The sequence below is a fragment of the Eurosta solidaginis genome, chromosome 3 (assembly GCF_040869045.1).
Source record: "Eurosta solidaginis isolate ZX-2024a chromosome 3, ASM4086904v1, whole genome shotgun sequence".
Taxonomy (NCBI): domain Eukaryota; kingdom Metazoa; phylum Arthropoda; class Insecta; order Diptera; family Tephritidae; genus Eurosta; species Eurosta solidaginis.
In genome coordinates, this window is record NC_090321.1 from 48,720,671 (window position 1) to 48,745,591 (window position 24,921).

General features: G+C 33.6%; 1 protein-coding gene and 1 pseudogene across 7 annotated transcripts in view; both read right to left on the bottom strand.

Moving 5' to 3' along the window:
- LOC137243666 (uncharacterized) overlaps nt 1–13,631 on the bottom strand; it is a 51,692-nt pseudogene extending 38,061 nt beyond the window's left edge.
- par-1 overlaps nt 1–24,921 on the bottom strand; it is a 262,434-nt gene that overhangs the window by 149,652 nt on the left and 87,861 nt on the right. For 6 of the 7 annotated variants that reach the window (XM_067771599.1, XM_067771598.1, XM_067771597.1 and 3 more), the window contains exons 1-2: nt 13,615–13,734; nt 2,289–2,522 (exon numbers count right to left, since the gene is read on the bottom strand). The exons of the other annotated variant lie outside the window; for it this stretch is intronic. The gene's annotated coding sequence lies outside the window, so the exon portion shown is untranslated. Of the gene's footprint in view, nt 1–2,288; nt 2,523–13,614; nt 13,735–24,921 lie in introns of those variants that run through there. 7 annotated transcript variants of the gene reach the window in all.

A 24,921-nucleotide genomic window follows, 5' to 3' on the forward strand; every position in this document is an offset into this window, starting at 1 on the left:
GATACTAAGCAGCCACTCGTATGTACGTAAACAAATCCATCATCATTTACATACATACATACAATGCAACGAAGAGATACTCACAAATCATCAGCCGAAGTTGGTTCTCACACATGCACACGCATATATGTAGGTCAATTACCAAGCAGGAGATACAGTAGAAGGCGAAACGTCTAGTCTTTAGTAGAAATATGCGAATGAAGCGACGGAGAGTATAAAAGCAGCGCAAGCTGAATAGTCAGGAATAAGTTTTGATCTAAGCACGCTATTGGTTGTGAAGTATAAGTGTTATTGTGAAGTACCTTCAAAGTAGTCTAATAAAGACCATTTTGCATTATTGAATATTGGAGTTATTTATTCAACAGTGATTTGAACGTTAGCAGAAGGTTTGGAATAAACGGAATTCCCTAAATTCGTTACAGTATTTTGGAAGCAGAGGAAGGGACAACCCTCCACTGAGATGGGAAAGGCAGGTGATAGAAGACTTGACCTGCCTTGATGCTGCCAGTTGACGTCAGTTATAGAGAACCAGAGATAGCTGGCGTGACTTGCTACAAAACGGCCAAGCGGTTAACAAATAGACGTTTTCTAAAATTAAATTGATATTTTCGAAATTACAGTTGATATAATTTCTTAATAATTTTTGGTGCTATTCTTTTAGGCGCAGTTGTAAAATTTTAAACATATGTATAATTTGGTATATTTCTATAGTGCATATTCTACAACACTCTTCTCACACTCATACACCCACACAAAATTCACAAAAGCCAACATACATACCCTTGAACGACCGTTGCGCGATCCTTCAGCCGTACTCCCCGTCGAATCTTTATTTTTCGTACGTTCCGCTTTACTGGTCGCTATTATAGGCAAACCGCCGCCTTCCATCATTGTTACAACAACTTTATTATTACGACTACCGGCCATTATGCTACCACTCGGCGTTTTACCACTACCTACCGGTAGTGCAGGCGTGCAATGCTCTTGTATTGTTGAAGGAAAACGTAATTTACGACCACTTCGCTTCGCTTTATCTTTGCCTCGTTCTTTTTCCAGCTCTTTCATAGTAGCGGGCGTATGACTTTTCGAACGTTTCAAAAAACGTACAATATGATTTTTTATACGCGTTGAACTACCGCTAGCAGCACCACGTTGATGTAATTTACCAGAATTTGACGAACCACCACCAGCAACATTTGCAATCGAGCTTGGTGGTTCGATACGACGAAATTTGCCATCTGCTGCACGTATATAACAACCATCAGTCATTTTATGGTAGGAATCTGATGGCAACTTGTGAAAATTTCCATTGGGACTGCGATAGTAACAAGTATTTGTTTTATGATATCTATCGCCAATGGTTAAATACTCCGTTGTTGTTGTTGTTGTTGATGATGTTGGTTTGTTAGTAGACGTTGTCAGCAATGACGCCGCCTTTGTTGAATTTGACGTTGTTGTCGTCGCAGATATTACATTTTCCGTTGAAGGTAAAGGGTTGTAGCTGTTGGTGTTGTTGCTGATATTGCTGTTAATTTGTTTAACTGCAAATTACTATTCGACCAAGCATTACTGCCAACGTCAATGCCAATTATATCAACACCCCCACCAACACCAACGCCACCACCCACACTACACGCATCCTTGTCAAAAATATCACTGGTATTTAGATCGTTACGTTTGCCGATCTCACTTATTGTTACTGGCCGTCCATTGGCGAGACCTTTGATGCGCGACTTACCAACACGTAAAATGGATGATGATGATTCGTCTGTATTGTTTAGAAGGGTGAGAGCAGGTAGCGTTGTTTCAAGTGTGGAATGACTGTTATTATGCACCTTCGATTTACGTATCGAATGACTACGCTGATTGAAATGTGTGACGCCAGCAGCAGCAGCAGCGGCGGCGGCGGTCGACAAGCGATGCTCATTGTTTCTCTTGTCGTGATGGCTTGATAGTTGGCCCATAACTTGTTTTATATTATATATAACAACTTTAACGTATACCTCTCGCCCTAGTTCCACTTTGCACATATTGGCCAAAGTAAGACCTGTATTTATTGATAATGCACTTTCGTTTTTTATTTTTATTTTATATCTTATTATTCAATATACATCATGTACGATTTTATATTATTTTTGTTAATTTAATTTAAAAAAATTTTTTTTGGTATAAAAATCACTAACTGGGTCGTTGTATGATTGCTTTGACTAGTTTAAAAAAATGTCAAGTAACAAATGAAAATTTTGCTTGATTACTTTTATAGTAACATCCATCAGAGACCTACATACATCTTGTAAGTCAAACAAAATACTGAAGCAATATCGGTTAAAATTTGTATGGTTTCCTTTATCTCTCCACTGGTATGTTATTTATCACTTAATTTTTGTTGTTTTTCATTCTTGTTTTTTTCTCTTTTTTTTCAATTTTGTTTCTGCTGCTTTGGTTTTTTGTCATCTACCTGTGTAGATGTATTTTTTTATTTATTTCATCTAGCTGTTCGCCACTAGTCGGTCTTCTCCTATCTGTTTAGTAAGCTTACTTGAGCTTGGTTTGTATACTTATGTATGTATGTATATTAGGGTGGGCCGATTTGTATGGACGAAAGTTAACCGATATCGCGCCATCTATTTTTCGATAAGAATTGGGCTCAGGAAAAAAGTTCCACTACGCATACAAAAAAAAAATAATTTTCGAGCCTGCGGAATTTCATTTTTTTGACTTTTATTTTTAAGGTTTTTTTCATGACCATATATATATTTTTTTTTGTTTTTGTTATTGCCAACGTTTTTAGCGCGCATTTTTGGGTCGGACAGGGTATACAAGAAAATTTTACAATCAAATGAAATTTTTTTTAGTAGGTCATGAAAAAAACCTTAAAAATCAAAGTCGAAGAAAAGTAAAAAAAAAATTTTATTTCGCAGGCTCGAAACATTTTTTTTTGGGTATGCGTTAGGGTGGGTCAAATTTATTGTTGAAACGTCACATCCAGTTTCTGAATCTATGGGTCATACTGAGTAATATTGCCGATATCATAGGTCTTAAATGAATTTCGAGCCTCCCTAATTTTGTTAGAAAATATTTTTTTTTTTTGAAATTTTTATTGTTATTTTTGTTAGAAAATTAGAAAAATTGAATTTGCAATATGGAAAAGTAAAATATTCGTCGCTATAGAGCGCTATTTTTCGCATTTTATCGCTTCTTTTTGAGGAAAATCGACGAATATTTTACTTTTCCATATTGCAAATTCAATTTTTAAATAGCCCAATATATTTTCTAACAAAAATAATAATAAACATTTCTAAAAAAAATATTTTCTAACAAAATTAGGGAGGCTCGAAATTCATTTCAGACCTATGGTCCCATGGACAATATTACTCAGTATGACCCATAGATTCAGAAACTGGATGTGCACCTGAAGTTTCCCCCCCCCCCCCCCCCCCACAATTTGACCCGCCCTACTATGCGCAGTGGAACTTTTTTCCCCGAGCCCAAATCCTATCGAAAAATCGATGGCGCGATATCGGTTAATAAATCAAAACAGTCTAGTGTATATATTTTTACACCAAAAGAAATTAAGCTAGTAAAATTAACAAATCAGGTTTGTTGTTAATGAGTTAACATTCAGTGAAACTGTTCGCATTATGGTTAATTCAACCGATTTTTTTGTAAAGAAAACAAATCTGTTTACTTATATCAACAGAAGAAAAACTGTTGGTCTCAAGTTCACAATATTCTGTAATAATAACAAAATATCAATCAATCTAACATATTTTTCTGTTAAAAGAACGCATTTCATTGGTAATTTCAACAGCGAAGAACTGTCAGTATTATGCAAATGCATCAGCTAATTTTAAAAAGAGGAACTTACGCTCACGGCGCTGACTACTTTGTTCTTATGACTATCGTAATGTTGAGAGAAATCTGTTATTTTAACAGTTTTCATTGGTATTCTATTCTATAACAGAGCAAAGCAGAAGGGTGATGCTTCAAACTGCAACAACTACTGTGGAATCAGCCTTCAAAGTATCACATCTAAGTTCCTCTCATGCGTATTGTGCGAAAGATTGAAGCCCGCCGTGAATCGGCTGATTGGACCTTATCAGTGCGGTTTTAGCAGCAGATATTCACTATGCGCCACACCTTGAAAAGACACATCACCTCTTTCGTCGATTTTAAAGCCGTCCTCGACAGCACGACAAGGAGCTGCCTATATGCCGCCATGTCTGAATTTGGTATCGCAGAAAAACTTATACAAAAACAAATAAACTCAAAGCGCTATATACTTCTGAAAAGAAATCAAGCCAAGCTTCTCTTCCAATTTGCGCCGTGCTCCTTTTAAATTTTTTTGGGGGGACGGGACCTACATGTTTTTACGCCGACTCTGAACGGCATCTACAAGGCAGATGAGTTTCCACTGAGAAGCTTTTCGTGGCAGAAATATAGTCGGAGTGTTTGCCAGATCTCTATCGAGAGGCAGTCTCGGTTAGAAAAACTTTTTTCTTAATTGTTTCTAAGTTTTTGATGTTGCTTTGCCCGCGAGTTTAACGCAGGATCTTCGGTGTGGTACGCGAAGCACGCTAACACCCACCACGGTGGTCGCAGTTCGAAAGAATTGGGAAGTATCTCTACCAGTCGTGCGAAACAAAACGAGGTTTCAGACAGAGTGCCCCCTCCTATCGTGGCATTTCTTTCATTTGATGCTGGAGAAAATAATACAAGCTGTAAAACTTAAACGCTCTGAACAATCATCATATATATTATTTCTAATTGCTGTTTTTATGTACGGGTCCCTTTTTCGCTTTATTTGGAATCTAAATCTATAAATAAAGTTTTGGTTGTAAAGATGGAGATTCGGGCTATTAGCGAGCTTTGCGCAATTTTGGTCGTAGTGCTTTTGTTTAGCTATATTTTATTAAAATAATTTGTTAAAAATAAACGATTGTGAGCACACAAAGAAATCTATTTGTACTATGGCACTCTTGTGAATATTTGCACTGAATTACCGGCAGTTGCTACTATACCCCAGATGGCAGCGCAAGCTGTAAGTTTTAATTGATTGATAGAACAGCTGATTTCTGTTGATATTTGATAAGAGACTTTTATATTGGTTGCGCAAGATGCGCCCGGGTCCGGCTTGTATTCTATAAAAGCATGCAATTACTGGCGTATGTTGACGACATTAGTATTATCGGCCTGAACACCCCGCGCCGTTAGTTCTGCTTACTCCAAACTGGAAAAGAAGCGGAAAAGATGGGTTTAATGGTGAATGAGGACAAAACGAAGTACCTGCAAAGAGCAATCACCCCACAGCCATAATTTCGCAATAGTAAAAGACTTAATTTTTTTGGAAACCAGCGTTAACACAGGGAACAACATCAACTTAGAAATCCAGTGAAAAGTCACTCTTGTCTATAAATGCATCTTTGACTAGGTAGACAATTGAAAAATTATGTCGTTTCTCGGCAAACGAAAATCATGTTCTACAAGTTATATAGTGCAGAAGCATGGACCATGACAACATCAGAATGGGCTGCTCAACGAGTGTTCGAGAGAAAAGTTCTTCGAAAGATTTACAAACCACTATCCGTCGGTGACGACGAGTACCGTAGAATATTTAATGATGAGCTGTAAAAATCTATGCAGACATCAACATGGTGCTACGCCTACCACACCGAAAATCCTGGATTCAAGGCCTGGAAAGAGCAATATCAAAATCTTTAGAAAAGTTACTTTTTTCTAGTATAGCTGTGACTTATATTCGATGAACTTTTTTTTTGTTTGATGTTACTGTTGAAACGGTCAATTGAAAATCAACAGTTTGTGTGAAGTTTATTAAAATGCTTTTTATGATAGAAACAAATTTATCGAAATATTGGTTGAATTGACACGGTTGATTTTAACAGATTTTTTTCTTTCAGTGTTACAACCAATGTATGTATACCAAATGCCCCACACTCTTCGTCATGTATGCTTGTTCCTTTTCTTTTTCATATCGAACTTGTAAAAGAAAAAAATACATCAAGTGGCTGGATGGGTTTGTTGATCAGTGCTATTGAGACTGGCAAACACATGTCTCACAACCTGTCATCTTTTGAAAGAAAATAGTAAGCTCAAACCAACAGTCGCGCTCACAACAATGATGAGAAAGCGAAAAAGCTTGATAGGTTTTCGTTATATACTTGCAGAGCCGAAAAGTTATTGTTGCATAAAGACGACTAACGACCAACTATTAAAAAAAAAATAATAATTTTTTTTATTTTGTAATTAAAAGCTCCCTCTCAGCACATATATTATGTAAAGCTAAGAAATCTTTAGAGCAATTTCTATAAACAATGTTAAATCGAATTGAAGAATGGAAAATTTGAGTCAAGTAGATAGTAAATAAGTGAGACTATCGCACTTTTTGATCTCCGGCTTTATTTTGTGGTTTCGTATTTCAGCATAAACTTAACTACTCATGACACACACAGTCAAGCAAATACACTGGTGGCGACGTAAATTTTATTATGGAAGCACTATCTGAGTATACGTCTAAAGAAATTTTAAAATACGAACCTGACCCGTACGCATCTTGCGCAACCAATATAAAAGTCTCTTATCAAATATCAACAGAAATCAGCTGTTTTATTAACTTAGAGCTCGCGCTGCCATCTAGCGCATAATAGCAACTGCCGTCAATCAGTTAAAACTTGCAGCTTGCGGTGCCATCTGGCGTAGCAACTGCCGGTAATGCAGTGCAAATATTCATAATAGTGTCATATTACAAATAGATTTTTTTATGTGCTCACAATCGTTTATTTTTAACAAATTATTTTAATAAAATATAGCTAAACAAAAGCTCTACGACCAAAATTGCACAAAGCTCGCTAATAGCCCGAATCTCCATCTTTACAACCAAAACTTTATTTATAGATTTGGATTCCAAATAAGAGCGAAAAAGGGACCCGTTCATAAAAACAGCAATTAGAAATAATTTATATGATTACATTAAAAAGAATTGGCATTCATTTTAGAATATTTGAAGCGGACCGGCAAACCTGGCCAACTGCAGTGGTTTTGACATCTTTGATACACTGAAAGAAAAACGTTGGTATAAGCAAACAAATTATGGGTCAACTCAACCGATATTTTTGTAAGCTTTTATCCAACGCATATATGTAGTTGTTGAATCAACTTTGCACAAATTGTTGCTTCTGAATTGAATGTTTCAACAAAAAAGAAAAAAAAAACAAAAAACAAGTAAGGGCGGGACTGTCTTCGGCTGTTCCGAACAGATGTATGTACATACCTAAGCGATTTTTAAGATAAATAAAAAATAAAAAATGGGTAGGTACTTTGTGTGAGGATGCAAAGATTCACGTTTTTTGTGGTCTACATGAAATAGCTATGACCATGTATAACTTATCTCAAAAATATATGACGTAAACGTAAGTAATTGATGAAATTTGAAGCTTCTAGCCGTTAAAAAGAGGGCAGAAATGACAGTTTATATGGGGTATATACCACAGATCTCTATGATTTTTTCAGACAACAATTATGAAAAGTTTCTTATCTGAACAATCGCTTGTAGGGGACATATGCTATATATACGACCGATCTCATCCATTTTTTTCAGACAACAATATTTGCTATATACGTAAGCATTTTGTGGAATTTGAAGCTTCTAGCTGTTAAAATGGGGCAGAAATTACAAAAAATTTCTTATCTGAACAATCGGTTGTAGGGGACATGTGCTATATATATATACGACCGATCTCTTCGAATTTTTCAGACAACAATAACTGTGTTTTTTTACATCTATAGACGTTTACGCTTAAACTTTATATTGACTGCTAAGCGTCAAACTTTATCTACTCTTCTGAAATTGCCGCGCATAAAATTAGTACTACTAAATTTCAATACGCATTCATTATACTCAGATTCAACTGAAATATGTGTCTAGTTTTCACCTCTACACTAATTCTATGTATCACCTCTTAAAATGATGCGTGCCCACCATTCATCGCAACTAATTCAGCTGTATGTTATACACTATGGCCACCAGAGTTTTGTGTCTGCGCTTTTCGGTACAACATATTCGGCAGCTAGTTACCGGTAGATGGGTCTCCTAAGCATTACCTAAGTGACGATAAGCGTTTTTGACGCGTAAACGTAGACGTATGTATATACGTGTAAAAAAAACACAACTAATATTTGCTGTATACGTAAGCATTCGGTGAAATTTGAAGCCTCTCGCTCTTAAAATGGGGCAGTAATTACGAAAAGCTTCTTATCCGAACAATCGGTTGTGGGGGATATATGCTATATATACATAAGACCGATCTCATTCATTTTTTCAGACAATAAATTGAGGAAGATATGACAAAAATCCTCTTTTTTTTAATCGGCTGTATGGGGGATATATGCTATAGTGGTCAGATCCGGCCGGTTCCGACAAATGTCTAATCGGACACATAAATATACCCGCTCGCCAAATTTAATCAAGATATCTCAAAAATTGAGGGACTAGTTTGCATACAAACAGAGAGGCGGACAGACGGACATGGCTAAATCAACTCAGTTCTTCATCCTGATCATTTCGGTATAAGGACTTACAATTTTGAGATTCGTGACAAAGTTTATATACCATTTCATTTTCATGAAAAGTATAAAAATGTTAAAAAAAAAATACAACTTTTGCGGGGCTCAGGAATTTTTTTTTTTTTTTTGAAATGCTTTTTTCTAAAGAATTTGATGTTGCTTTTTCCAGGCCTTGAACCCGGGATTTTCGGTGTAGTAGGCGGTGCACGCTACCATTACACCACGCTGTTCGCCTAGCTCTACTCTGCTAACTAACAATTACTAATGTCAGCCTAATAAAACCAATGAAAACTGTTAAAATAATGCAAATAAATGAATTTGCATAATATTGACAGTTCTTTTTAACAGAAAAATCAGTTAGATTGATTGAGAATCTGTAATTTTTGCAAACAAAAACTCGTTTGAATGAACCATAATGCGATCTACTTTACTGAAGGTCTAATAATTCAAAAACAACAAACCAAATATTTACTCTTTAAATCTGTATCGAATTTTGCAAAAGCGGGCGGTGCCACGCACCTACTCGTATTAGGAAAGATTCAAAGATTCTTCGTAATTATTTGAAGCAGGTATTCAAAATTTGGTATAGAGATTCCATATATGAGAAAATTGAGGTGGGAGACGGAGGGGGAATGGGAGTGGGATGGTAGTGAGAGTAGGAGTAGGATGGATATAAATGGAATAAGGGATGGGCAAGAATAAGAACAAGTAACGACGGGACTGTCATTGCCAGTAACGTTGAAACACCCTAAATCGTGTCCTTTGTTCGTCAAGAGAGGACGTTGCTTCTCAACTAACTACACAGCCCACATTAGCATTTGTTGGCAAGAGTGATTATTAACACTTGTTCCTAAATTGTTGAAGTCCTTCATACTAATCTCGCAAAGATTTTGTCATGGCTTATGTGACAGCATGGACTTCGAGCTGTTCTCGTTCACCTTAAGACCTGACGTCATAAGTTTTAAAAGGAATTCATATTCAGCCTTTGCAACATACGGCAACATAAATCGTTATATTCCTTGCCAAACCAGAGCATCTGAGTTTTTCGGAATAGAAAGTTTTCTGTGAAAAGTCGAAGGCCGATTTTACCTAACGAATTTTGTTCAACAGTGAAGTAGATTTTGTGGTCAGAGTTGTATGGGGTTCAGTGGAAGACATGATAAATCTATTAAACAGCTACAATAGAACTATCAAGTTTACATTGGAAATTGAAAAAGATGGATTACTACCATATCTAGATACGCTGGTAGTAAGAAAGCATAATAAGTTATCCTTTGATTGGTACAAAAGACCCACTGCATCGGGCAGATTGATAAATTTTTATTCAAAGCACGACAAATCAACCATAGTCAACACAGCCAAAAACTTTATCAAGAGAGTTTTATCAATCAGTGATACGATATACCATGGAAAAAATATATAAATCATTACGAAAATTCTGAAAGACAACGATTTTCCTTTAGGTCTAATAAGAGGCTATATTCACGACTATTTTACAAAAGCTAACACCAATCAAACCTTTAATGATAAAACTAATAAAATATATAAGACATCCACGCATGTTCCGGGGCTATCAAATATAATGAAATATTCCAAAATGTATGACCGTGAGAGATTTAAAATAGCATTTACTTATAATAATACCGTCCAGAAAATATTCAGTAATACAAAAAACAAAATAGAAAAATATGACAAATCGGACGTTATATACCGGATTCCTTGCAAAAATGACGGGTCCTACGTATGCCCTAAGGTCTATGTTGGTACAACTAAGTCCAGACTAAAAACAAGGATTTCCGCCCATAAATCAAATTTAAAAAATCGCGACCACCCTAATGAAAACAAAACAGCTTTAAGTCAGCATTGCAGAGAAACCGGGCACACTCCAGATTTTGAGAACGTAGCAATAATGCAACAGGAGAAGCATTACAACAAAAGATACACACTTGAGATGTTGTTTATTATTAACGAACCGAGAGAGAAACGAATGAATTACAAAGCAGATACGGAAAAATGCGCGTCGGCATACCGCACATTGATCAACGGGAGTAACAGGAGAGCACTATGAGAGTTTCGCCTATTATTTAGTTAGTTTAATGTATTGCTGTTTGTGTAAAAATTTGTTTACCATTACTGTATATTTTTTGGATGTTTACTTTTTCGGTTCTATTGCCTTCTTGTACTTATGTTTATTATTGTAAAATTAGTCGACAAGCTACACCCAAGAGTGTAAGTTTATAAATGTTTTTATATTATTTATGATTTTAATATTTCATGTTTGTTTTTTACAGTCTTGAGAATGACCTCAGATTGAGGTCGAAATATCGACTAAATAAAATTTAAAATATATACATATATATAAAATCTATCCGGGTTTTAATCTGAATATATATGTATATGGCCTCGAGATCGTTAAATATTTAAAATTTATTTTTCTTTATTCTAAAAGTAATCGGTTGCGATTTTGAAAGTCTTCAGACATTTCGTACCGACTTTGGGCAAAAAGTCGAAGCAAACTAAAAAAAAGGCCCCAAAATTTATTTAAAAATTCTAGTACTTATGTATGTAAAGTAGAAAACAAACAAATAGTATCAAAAATTATCAACAAATTTGATCAATTAATTAGTGGCTTTATTTTATTTTCCAGTCTTCTCTATTGCTGGTAGCTTTGATTGAAATACACTAGCTGACTATGGAAGATGTATTGAGAGTACGACTTCTAGCTGTTCGTAGAAAACCCCTGCACCAACACCGCAGTCCATTTTGGCCGCGCCAATGAATAGTGAGGTGACACCCTTCTTATATACCATGTCGGATATCCAATCCGTTTTCCTCACTTTAAAATGTTTATCAAAGTTCAGGGAGGCGAAAGATAATCTGTTGTTAAATCTACATCGGGTAGCCTTCTTAGCATACTGCTGTGACCATACTGCTTCTCGTTCGAACATCTGTGTAGAATCTCAAAGTCTGATGGCAGAGGTAGTATCTGTAAACCGCTTGTGGAGCTCCACTGGCAACTGGTCAAGGATAACTTTTAACGTGTCCCTTTGGACAAGATATAAGTGCTGTTGTTACCCCTGACTATGCACAATAGATCTACACAAAGGTCGAAGTGCATCCAGGCCTAATAATAATAAAATACCGCTGCACAGGCTACCCGTTGCACTTTGGTTTTTTAATGTTGTATTACTTATCCAGTGCGTTAGTCAGATACTATCGTTTCGTACGATAGGATGGGCATAATGACTGCTAAGGTCATAACGTAAGTTTTGGTATAAGACCCCAGTTTCTGCTAACTATTCTCTTAGGTATACCTTCTCTATGGATTTAGGTGTAAACAAATCTAAATATATAAAAATCACGTGTCACTATGTTTGTTCCCGATGGACTCCTAAACTACTGAACCGATTTTGAATTTTAATATTATAGTGAAGTGTGAAAAATAAAAATCTATATACATATGTATATAAAAAGAAAGGCTAAAGTGTGTGTTAAATGGTCGCCGGTGTTTGAAGAGACCGTCGGTCGATTTTGTTCAAACTTTCACACAAGTTGCGTAAACCTCACGCGGTGGTTACTACATAGGTTTGGTTGCGATCGACGTACAGGATCTCGAGATATAGGCCGAAACGTGGACCCGAGTACCCCTAGAATGTGTTTATAGAATATGGATAACAAATGAAAGCTGTTGATAAGTGCTATAGTAGAGGGTAATTTTCATACCCTTGGGTGACTAGGGTCTCGAGATATAGGCCAAAACGTGGGCCAGTGAATACCTAAACAGTGTTTATACAATATGGATATCAAAAAGACGGAAAAAGCTTATTAAAATGTATGCAGATAGGCTAAATTTAGGGCAGAACAACGTCTGCCGGGTCTTCTAGTATGACTATGTATTAGTTTTTAGCATCTATATTTATGGTTTCTCAAATTAAATGTTCTTTAAATTAATAATATTTTTTCAGCCGCCACTGTACATATGTATATATATATTCTAAAGGCCGAGCCGATGTAGAAGTGCGCTTTAGTTTCCAGCCCGTCAGTGTGTTGTCATCTAATTAAAAAAGCAACAAATATTTGTAAGAGCTTTCAGTTAGCGTTTTTTTTTTTTTCATTTCCTTTTTTTCTGTCCATTTAATCTCCAACACCGTTTTCACTTTGCATACACAATACCAGCGCAAAATACTTAAAAATTAGTGATTCTTATGCACCGTTTTTTACAGTGCGTTTACACTTTTACGTTTTTCAACAATTATACGCGCAGATATTTTATGTACTGAGCCACCGTCATATTATTTGATGACTTTTGCAGTTTGTAGTAGTGTGTCTAAATAATAATACAACAATAAAAAAAAATATTATATTAATTCACACTTTAAATTTCTGTGATATACGAAGTGTCAAAAAGATAAAGTTAATCAAATATGTATTTATTTTTGTTTTTTTTTTTTTTTATTAAATCACATTAGATACATTAATTGCACGCAGCAAAGAGAAAGAACAAAAAAAACACAGTAGAAATCTGAAGAAACTTGAAATCACTGGGTGTATGCAGCAAAGCTCTTTTTGTATTCCAATTCAGCTTATGACTAATGTATGTATGTATATTAGACTGGGTCGATTTATTAACCGATATCGCGCCATCGATTTTTCGATAGGATTTGGACTCAGGAAAAAAAGCTCTACTACGCATACCCAAAAAAATAATTTTCGAGCCTGCGATATCGGTTAACTTTCGTCCATACAAATCGACCCACCCTAATGTGTATGCACTATACATAAAAATTATTCTTTTCTGAATTCATTCATTCGAATCAATTTATTTTTCACGGATTTTAATTAACTTCATGCTTTGACGAAATATATAGCGAATTTAGATGTGTGTCGAAAAAACACACATTTTTTACACAAATTTCAATGCAATTCCAGTATGTTGGAGATAGTCGTATAACACTTGTTGATAAAATTTTTTTTAATATAATTTATCTATGCTTATTACAATTACTCGTATTCACTATAAACATATACACATACATATGTACTTATGTATATTATATACTACACATATTTATTATTATAAATTGTACGCGCAGCACCGAACCGTTCCAACGTTTTATTATTATTTTATAATACGAAGGCTTTAAATGTCGACATGATACTGAGAAGTCTATTCAATTTAGACTTGTTCTCATACCTCCAATATCTGTCTGTCTGTCCGGTTTTTATTTTATTTTGCTGGCTGTGCCGTGCTTTGCTCTGCGCTCTGTACTTAATGTAGTTCTGGTGTTGTTGCACAATGGGTCAATACGATTGCGTTTATGTCCAAAAATTAATAATACCGTGATTGACTCGTTATTATGCTTCAAGAGGGTTTTTCGCAAACCTAAAAAATATAGTCGTAAGTACCAATAATTTTGAAATTCCTAATATATGTATCTGGAAACTTATCTTTTTAAGTTGACAATAGTTTGCGCAGGGGTTGAAGTTAACCCACAAGAGAAGAGAAGAGCCTTCTAGGCTTCTTATTGGTAGCTAAGGTTAGGTTAAGTTGAGGTGGCTGCCCGAGGACACACTTAGGCCAGTGATATTAGGCCCGTTGTGATACCACGAAAATACACCATGCAATGGCCAGTTAGTGCCCCCACAAGTGTGAAAATTGTATCTCTACTTTGGTTGTAAACGTGAAGGATCTTTTAGAATCCCATTTTGGCCAGGTTTCCTTCGATGTTCGACACCCCGGTGTTTGTAGCACTCCTTCGTCGGCTTGACCGTGGATGTGTTCTTTTAGCATTAGCTTGCATGTGGACAGGCGCATACCTAAGCGTTCTTTGCCGGGAAGAATATGCCTGGTTGTACCCAGCCTAGCGCGTTCATCTGCAATGCAGTCTCCTCGATATCCCTATGTCCAGGGACCCATGTGAGGTGTACACCGTTCTGTTACGCAATCTCTTGAAAAGATCGGCGACAGTTTAGTGCTAGTTCAGAATTGAACGAGTAGGAGCCAAGAGATTTTATGACAGACTGGCTGTCGCTGAAAATAAAAATTTCTTTGCCGACATTGTGTGTCCCTATCCTAGCCGCGGCTTCCATGATGGCTGAAACTTCTGTGTGGAATACACTGCAGCGGTCGGGTAGTCTGAAGGAGAGCTGGAGGTCAAGCTCCATTGAGTGTACTCCACCTTCAACCCTAACGTTTAGCTTAGAGCCGTCCGTGTATATGAAAATCCTGCTGTCAATAGCATGGCGCCTATCCGACTCCGTCCAGTCATGCCTACTGGGAATGTTTATCTTAAAGTTGGTTTCCGCAACTGCTGTGGTCGCACAGCGATCCGTGCTAGGAGGACGACAACTGTATTTGTTTAGTATACTAGAGTGCCCCGTGGTCTTGTACAATAGAAACTGCCGGCAATGCAGTGCAAATATTCACAATAGTGCCATAGTACAAATAGATTTATTTGCGAGCTCACAACCGTTTATTTTTACAAATTATTTTTATAAAATATAGCTAAACAAAAGCACTACGACCAAAATTGCCCAAAGCTCGCTAATAGCCCGAATCTCCATCTTTACAACCAAAACTTTATTTATAGATTTGGACTCCAGTAAGAGCGAAAAAGGGACTCATACATAAAAACAGCAATTAGAAATAATATATATGATGTTTTATTGGTACATATCCATATCATACCAAACCGAAAAGTCGTCGTTAACAAATCTATAATAGTTATGCCGATAACAAACTGTTGTTGTGGCTGGTATGAATTTATTTTTCCCAGTAGATTGCAGAAAAGTGCAAATTACTGTGAATACGATTAGAGTAATGAATACGATATCCATGAACTAGTGTTATCTCATCAATAGAAGTATATGCTAGTCCTCTAGCTAAAAAATGCAAAACTGGCTCCGCAATCTAGGCTCTACTTTATTTGATGCTCACTTGATATTGTCAGCCCACATGACCATGCGGGCTCTGAAGAGTCATTTTACGACCCACAACCAGCACATCTTCATTATTAGTTCTAGGCGGTCGCCGTGTTGTAGTGTAAGCGTGCTCCGCTAATCACACCGAAGATCCTGGGTATAGCAACATCAAAAATTTAGAAATAAGTTTTTTCAATAAGAAAATTTTTTTCTAAGCGGTATCGCTCCTCGGCAATGATTTCGAGTGTATTTCTGCCATGAAAAGCTTCTCAGTGAGTTTAGCGGAGCCGTTCGGAGTCGGCGCAAAACATGTAGGTCCCGTCCCGTCCCGCCAATTTGTAGGAAAAATTTAAAGGAGTCTGTAATTAATTTAAGCCATATATAATTCAGTAAAATTGCCCATAGTACACTGACTGGCACCAGCACGCATACACATTCATATATTCATACGTATGACCACACTTCGAAATGAATGTACGGCTCTGGGAACGGTAGAGCAGTATAGGTAGTCGGTCATCAAACACAAAGACGAAATAACTTAACAACAAAGTTGCTTTTATTTTCTATTCTTAACTTTTTCGCAATTCTGAAATGAGACTTGTATTTTTTCGTAGAGAATAACATTTAAAAGCGCTCATTTCGATGAGGAACTTATTTAGATTGAGACAAGTGTAAATATAAGCTTCAAAGCCACAAGTCAGAAGTCATCAGCGATAGAGCACTACAAGTATACACTACCCAAACGCACACTAACGCATACACAAATTATTTTGGGTTTTTTTATGTACCCAGTAAGCTTTCTGCAAGTATGCTTTCTTTTCATTTTAGATAGGTAAAGTTTTTGACAAATTCTTGCGGCAAAAGTTTATGTTGGGGGACCCAATGAGGCCGGAAATTACGTACTTATAATTTTTTACTTATTCATCCAGAAGATTTGTTGTTAACTCATTCTCAGCAAAAGGAACAACAATAACGTAATAAAACAATTAAAAACTACAGGAAAACGATAAAAAAAGTTATGAATTAAAAATTATTCGTTTGGAATTTTTGTACAATAAAAATTTCCGGATGAATGGGGACAGCCTTAAAAATTACTTTTCATGAAAAAAAAAAAAAAAAATAAGTTAAATGTATTTTTTTCTTTTTTTATTTTTCTTCTTATTAAAATGTTTGGTTGTCGTTTTCCATTGCACTCATTTCAATTTTTGTATAATTTTTAGTTTTATGTATTTCTTTGTAATTTTTATATTTTAGTATATGTTTTGCTTTTTTGAAATGTATTTGTTTTACATATAAACATACATATATTTAAAAATCCCTTAAAAAATAGGAAGTTGAAGAAAGTGTTTTATTCTTTTTTCGTTTATTTTTTAAGTTTTTTATTCAAGTTTTCTTCTTTAATTTTTTTTAATATTTTTTATTTAATTTTTCTTTTTTTTTAAGTATTTTTATTTTACCCGCTTATTAGCTTCACTTTCATGTTTGTATGCATGCATGTAACTCTTTTTATAACAAATAATAAAAAGAAAATGTTGTGTATACGCACCGTTACCTCTCAGGGTGGTACAAAGTTATAACATTTTTGTTAAGTTTTTTTATTAAATAGAAAGTGCAATACATTTTTGCAAGTTTTTTTATTTAAGTTTGTTTTATTCAAGTTTTTATATGTAAGTTTTTTATGTTAGCTTTTTTGTTAATTATTTTTTTGATTTTTGTTTTTTTATTTTACTTAAGTTTCCTCTTAACTTTTAAACTTGAGTGTTTTATAAAATTTTTTTATTTAAGTTTTTTATAAATTTTTTTTATTTTTTTTTATTAAATTTTTGTTTTATTTGTTTATTTCAGTTTTTTAATTTTTTTAGTTCAGTTTTTTTATTTCAGATTTGTTATTTTTTATTAAATTTTTTTTTTTTAGTTTTTTATTTCATTTTTTTAATTTTTTTTTTGGATTTTATTTCACTTTTTTATTTTTTATTTCAGTTCTTTTATTTCACTTTTTTATTTCAGTTCTTTTATTTCACTTTTTTATTTCAGTTTTTTTTTTATTTTTTTATATCAGTTTTTGTTTTTTATTTTTTTATATCAGTTTTTTTTTATTTTTTTATATCAGTTTGTTTTCTTATTTTTTTATATCAGTTTTTTTTATTTTTTTATATCAGTTTTTTTGTATTATAGTGCTTTTCCTTCCTTTTTATTTCATTTCTTTATATGCTGGGTTATGATTCACCCAATCGTTATATTTCCACCTATTGTATACAGCTATCGGCTGTGTAGACAATAACGTACATACATATATATATATATACATACATATATGAAAAAGTTACCAAAATCTCTTGTTCAAGCTCCGTTTTTTTTTTTTTAATTTCCTCATATTTGTTATTTTTGCACACGAAGTACGTGTGCTTGTTTTGTTCAAGCTTCGTCGCATGACCAACGTGACGAGCTGCACTTAATTGGCAAAAAAAAATTACAAAAAAACTGGGCATTATTTTGGATGCGACTTAATGGTATAACTTGTTACACATACTAGATACATTGATATACAAGTGAAAAGTACATACACTGAAAGAAAAAGACTGGTAAAAACAAACCGAAAAACCGGTCAATTCAACCAAAATTTCTGTTCATTTTTATCCATCGCAACAAGATGTTGAATCAACTGCGCACAAATCGTTGATTCGTAATTGACCGGTTTAGTAGTCAAATGAACAAAAACAGTTGTTGCGACAGCTTTGTACGAAAGTACTTATGTTGCCATATAAATAAATAAATGTAAGGCGCGATAATCTCCAAAGAGATCTAAGGCCGAGCTTCTCTTCCAATTTGCGTCGTGCTACTCTTGATTTTCCCCACAAATTGGCCGGACGGAACCTACATGTTTTATGCCGACACCGAGCGGCATCTGCGAGGCAGATGAGTTTTTACTGAGAGCTTTTCATGGCAGAAATACACTCGGAGCGCTTGCCAAACACTGCTGAGGGGCGACCCCGCTTAGAAAAATTTTCTTCTAATTGAAAAACCGCCACCACGGTGGCACTTACTAACCGAACGTTAATTGGGCTTACATCAAATATACTGGCACACATTAAAAATTATACACTTTATTAGTTTGTTTTATTAACGCACTTTCACCAAATTTTATATTTTATAATTTATTTAATTTATAGTTTTGAACTTCGCTTTGCAAATAGAAATGAAAATAGTAGTCACAAAACTGATTCTCAATTCTTTCGGTTGCAGCTCAGCTCATTCTCCATTTCTTCTCTCGCATGTAGTTGCCACACTTGATTGTTTCGAACAAAACTTGTATAAATGTTTGACATAACATTTTAAATAGAGAACTTGTAAGTTATAGAAAAGTAAGGAATCAAATCGCAGGAAGGTAATTCACCACTGGAGTAACTTTACATATAATTCGGCAAGTTTAATTTTCGTAACACTTTAAGTTGAAACGATACCAAAACAACTCAAACTTTTATGTTGTCGGAAACATTAACATTAAAAAGGATGTTTTTTATTATTTTATTAAACTCGTTCGCGTGAGTGAAAATTCGTAAAAACTTTGAAAAATCCTGTTCGTTTAAACAAAACGTTTGCAACAAGATGGAGCAATTTTGCATTTCGCTTGGAGGAGAAGTTGCAAAATTGTACCCGTTAAATAGGTGTCCCGGTATCTCATAATTTTTTGCACAGTAAATTCAAAAAAGGGTTTTTCATTTTGTATTGATAACGGAAAAACTAGTTTTTTGTTGTTTTCCCATTTTGTGTGTTTTTTCGATTTGGTGATTTTCTTATTTTGGGTTTTTTTTTTTAACAAGTGGCACCATCGTCATAAGTACAAAGTAGAGGGCGCAGTGAACGTAAAATTCTCTTTGAAATTTGCTCATGTATTGACTGTTGATCGCTGTTGAAATGACCAGTGAGATCAGTTGTGTTAACAGAAAAATCAGTTAGATTGACCAGGAATCTGTCAATTTTGCAGAATTTTGTTAACTTAAGAGCGACAATTTCTCTTCTGTTGTTCAAATGACTGAACTAATTTGTTCGTTTGACAAAGAACTCGGTCGAATTAGCCGCAATTCGATCAATTTCACCGAATCTCCGTTAAGTCAAGAACAAAAGAACCGATTTGTTCATTTTACTAGCACCATTCCTTTCATTGTATGGATGTATACATTAGGGATGGAAATTTTATAATCTATCGATGTTTTGTCGTTGTAATGCTTTGATGTGCTGCATCAGTGTCAATTTGACATTCGAAATTTTTATAAAAAAACAATTTTAAGCGAACTCTCCTACCCTGACAGTTCATAAATATTCTATTTTTAATACAATTCCAAAAAAAATGTTAACTATTAGGCTTGCTGTTTGGTTTTCCACAAATAATTTCGACTTTGAATAAATATGGTATGATTTCAAATGGTAAAGAAAATCAGAACAACTTTCAAACAGAATTTGAGAAGTTTTTGTAGAATTGGTTTTGTCAAATACGTACATACTCATGTACATAGATATACTTGATGGCTTAAGCAGGAACAATATAACTGTCGCGCTCACATTATGAAAACACTTTCCTGATATATCCCATAATGGGAGCTTTAAAATTTGTACCGTGGGTGTCGATATCCCTACTATTTTTCTAGTATGCATTTCTCTAGTATACACTATGTATACAGAATGCAAAAAGTATTTAAGCAAGCATTAGTATTTGATTGTAGTTGTGTTGAATTTTCCACTTAAAGTACTTAAATATCTCATATTATGAACAATATTAGCAACAACAAAGCCAGTAAATTGAAGAGAATGAGAGACGTGAATTAGTTCTATAACAACAAATAAACTGCATAGTTAATAATTCCAATAGTGTATTATCCGACATCACTCGCCCTAGCCAATGAGTACTTTTCGAAAAAGAGCGCTCTACCTTAAAATAAGATTCTTTGCTAACATTGAAAATAATTTAACTATTTAAAAAAATCTATATGCATTCAAGCTTAGCCCTTTTTCATTTGGTTCTTTTCTTTCAATTTTATTTAAATTTTAAAAAAAATTTTTTTGTTAAATTATATTTTTATGTAATTTTTGCCTTGTAGTAATTTTTTTTATTTTTTCCGTTTTTAATTTTTTTATTTTTTTATTTTTTTTAACTTTTTAACTTTTTCTTTCTCTTACTGGCCTTGAAAGTTCAATGTGGTAATATTAAATCGTTCCCGGTTGGAGGAGGAAACGATCGAGCGCGCTCTGTGCTCGTGCCCTGCGCTTGCCAGGCTAAGACTCCAGCTATTAGGAGTGATACAGCTGTCAGATCTAGAAGCAGCAAGTGGCTTAAGTCCTAGAAAGCTAATATTTGCCAAGAGGACAGAAATATTTTATAACATAGCTCCTGGTTTTTGATAGGGTTTTTTCAGTTTATTCGTTAAAACAAACTTCTGGTAACACTACGGACTCATTCAGTATATGTGAGGTCCTCATGGACCGGCCAGTTCAACCTAACCTAAATCGTTCCTGAGATTGTCTGGCGTATACCTTAATGGTGCTTGTTACTGGAACTTACCTGATCGATATCCGGAAAAGAACCATCAACATCGATAACATTCCCCAAGACTTTCGGGGAGTTTCTTTATCGCTACAACAACAACAGCGGAAAAATAAGAAAATGTTTACCAAAATATAGTATAAGAGAAGTCTACGAAATGTTCTTTGTAAAAACAGTTTAAAGGAAAAAGCGAACTAGATAGAATTGTTATACGAATATTTTATTTAAGTAGGAATATCAGAGCACTAAATACCAGATAGTTTAGGTAGCGCAGACTTTTAAAATATGGTCTTAAGAACTAGACACCCTAATACATACGCATATGCATACACACATACATATGTATAGACAATTGGGCACTTAGCACACTCAACTTGTCCATTATCTCGTACGTTGTTTCTTATTCTCATTTCATACGCTAGTAAACAATAATATATGTACATAGTGTACGCATTAGGGTGAGCCAAATTTAAATATTCGGTGTCTATACATAAATCTCAAAACTGCATATCAATGTAAAGCAAAAAATCTTTTAGAATTAGTAGGAAATGTTATCGTTTTGAACAGAAAAAAATTTACAGTTATTATGGGAAATCGAATTAGAAAAAAAACACCCTAATTGAGGTATATATCCGTTCATAATCGCTAACGGCCAAAACGCTTATCTTGTGATTTTTCTGTGTGTTGTGTTATTTATTTTGAAACTGACAACAAAGGTAAATATAGTTGGTAGAGAAAATGTTATAACATATTATACACATACGTATATAAGTTGTTCATATACATTAGGGTGGGTCGATTTGTATGGACGAAAGTTAACCGATATCGCGCCGTCGATTTTTTGATAGGATTTGTGCTCAGAAAAGTAGGTCCACTACGCATACCTAAAAACATAATTTTCGAGCCAGCGAAATTTAATTTTTTTTACTTTTTCGACTTTGATTTTTTAGGTTTTTTTCATGACCTACTAAAAAAAAATTTCATATGTATACCCTGTCCGACCAAAAATGTTCGCTAAAAACGTTTTTTTTTTTTCCTAAAACTGTTATCGTCAACGTGTTTAGCGGACATTTTTGGGTCGGACAGGGTATACATGAAAATTTAACAATCAAATTAAAATTTTTTAGTAGGTCATGCAAAACGCCTTAAAAATCAACCCAAAAAAATCGAAAAAAGTAAAAAATTTAATTTCGCAGGCTCGAAAATTATTTTTTTTGGGTATGGGTAGTGGAACTTTTTTTCCTGAGCCCAAATCCTATCGATATCGGTTAATAAATCGACCCAATCTAATACACATAGATATATTTAAATATATGTTCATTTTAAATAAAGCAGCTGGTGTACTTTGACGCATACATATTTACAAATACATATATACATACGGACATTTGTGCAACTAATAACTGTTCACGATCAAACATCTATATTTACACAGACTTGTCGATATTTTTAACTCGACAATTAAAAAAAAAGTAAACAAAGCCCATATTCATATAAATTAGTTGCTGTACATTAGTCTCGCTAAAAGTCAAAAATATTTTTTTCTCTTTTTTTTTAAGTTGCCACGCTACCTTTAAGGAAAAATTGTAATTCGTTTATTTCCGCAATTATTTGAAGCTATCCAATTTTATTATAGAGTCTGAGTGCAATGGGAGTGAGAGTTGGAGTGGGAGAGAGAGTGAGAGTGTGTGTGGGAGGGAGATAAATGAATAAGAGATGGACAAGAATAAGAAACATTTAAAAAAAACATGCAAGCAATTTAAAAACCCAAATTTTTTCGAAAACGTTTTTGAAATTGGTTTATTGTATGTAGCTATGTAAATTATACAATTCATTAAAGCTTTTTTTTAATTAACGAAAATGAAAAGTTGAAGAAAAAACTGATCAAATACTCATATAATTTTAATGATATTCTTTTAATGACAGGCGATAATGCAAGTTATACAAGTATTGCAAATTTAGTACCTAATGAGCACATGACATATTTAAAAATTTCTAAGTTTTACTTTTATTTTATATATAACGTACATTAAACAATAAATTTAGCAGTAATGTAAGCGGTAAATTTGCTCGTAACAGCTTCTGTGCACACAAAATTACACATGTATGTATATTAGGGTGGATCATTTGTTGTTGAAAAGACACATCCATGAATTTCGCGCTTCCCTAATTTTGTTAGAAAATATTTTATTTTAGAAAATTTTATTTTTATTTTTGTTAGAAAATATTTTGGGCTATTTTAAAATTGAATTTGTAATATGGAAAAGTAAAATATTAGCTAGCAACTACCAGGCCGGTTATCGTTAAGTGCTTATTGTTTATTTCATTGTTTTGAATGTTTTTTAAATTTTTTACTTCATTTTAAAATTTTTTGTTATTTTAATTTTTTATTACTTTTTTTATAATTTTTATAAAACTTTTTTGTTTTTCCAACTATCTTATTTTTATTGTTTATACATATTTTTACTATCCAAAATTTATTTTACACCTTTTTATCATTAATGTTGATAATTCCAACAGGGTACTGGAGCTTTTTGGAAAGAATAAAATTTGTTTTTGTTTTTAATTTTGTTAAATTTTTTTTATTCTATTCCAAATTTTTTTATTTATTTCATAAATTTTTTTATTTTTATTTTTTTGTATTATTATTGATATTATATGATATTGTTTTATATTTTCTTATTTTTCGACACTTGTTTATACATATTTTATATTTACCAATTTTTTATTATTCGTTTAATTTTTTTATACTTTTATTATCTTTAATCTCGATGATTCGAAGAGGTTAGTTAACTATTTTGGAAGGATTTTCGTCATTCCACGTATATTTTGGTTAAAAAGTATTATTATTATTTTTTTTTTTAATTCGAATGCATTGAACTAGATAGGTCATTATTCAAATAAGATATGACATTCTTCAAATGAATTCTAAAATTTTATCTAAACTAAATTTTTTCACTTTGTTTTGATATAAAATTGTTGGCTTCCTTTTAAGTAAACATAGATAAAGAATATATGCACAATAGTAAATTCTCTAATTAAATAACAATAAATGTGAGAAACTAAATTTATTCTTAAGCCACATTAATTTGCGTCATTAAAGATGTAATCCAACCCCTTCGTGTGGTCTCCTTTGTGGGCTTTGTGTTTTTTCTTATAGTACCTACTCGTGACAATTGGTTTTGGAGCACTTTCTGCCTTTAATATTATCTTATCCGATTTATTATCTGCAACAAGTCTGTGTATACGTATAGTATATGTTTATACTAATGTATGCACAATAAGTATCTCAAGATACTTCGGGTGTATATACATAAATCTTGTTAAAGTGTACATCGTGTGGCATCTACAAAAATGTCAGACACATTTTGTTGTCCATACATTCATGTAAACTCTACTCAAGAGTTCGCATGCCCTTCTTATGGATTACTTAAGTATATATGTATGTAAATACAAACACTTTAAGATGTAAGTATAATTGCATCCTAATACGAATAAGTTAATATTGTCATATAATTTAGTATAATTAAAAATATTGTGGTATAATATTTCATATAACATTGAAAATTGTTCATTTTTATGATTACGTAAATACCTAAAGAAAAATATAAACGTATAATAAGGCGCCACTACTCAAACAGCTGTCGTCTTATTACACCGTTCGACAAATTTCAACTACTTTGCGCCTTTGAATAACAAACTGTTTAAATCTTTTAATTATTTTTATTAAACTGTTTTTGTCATAAACTCTCAATTTATAATTTTTGTTTTTTTGAACTCACAAGTTTTGAAATTTATTTGCAAATTTTTTTAATCGTAAATTTTTTAAATTTTTTCTTTCTTTTCGCTTTATTATTACATTTTAATTCATTAGAAGCAAA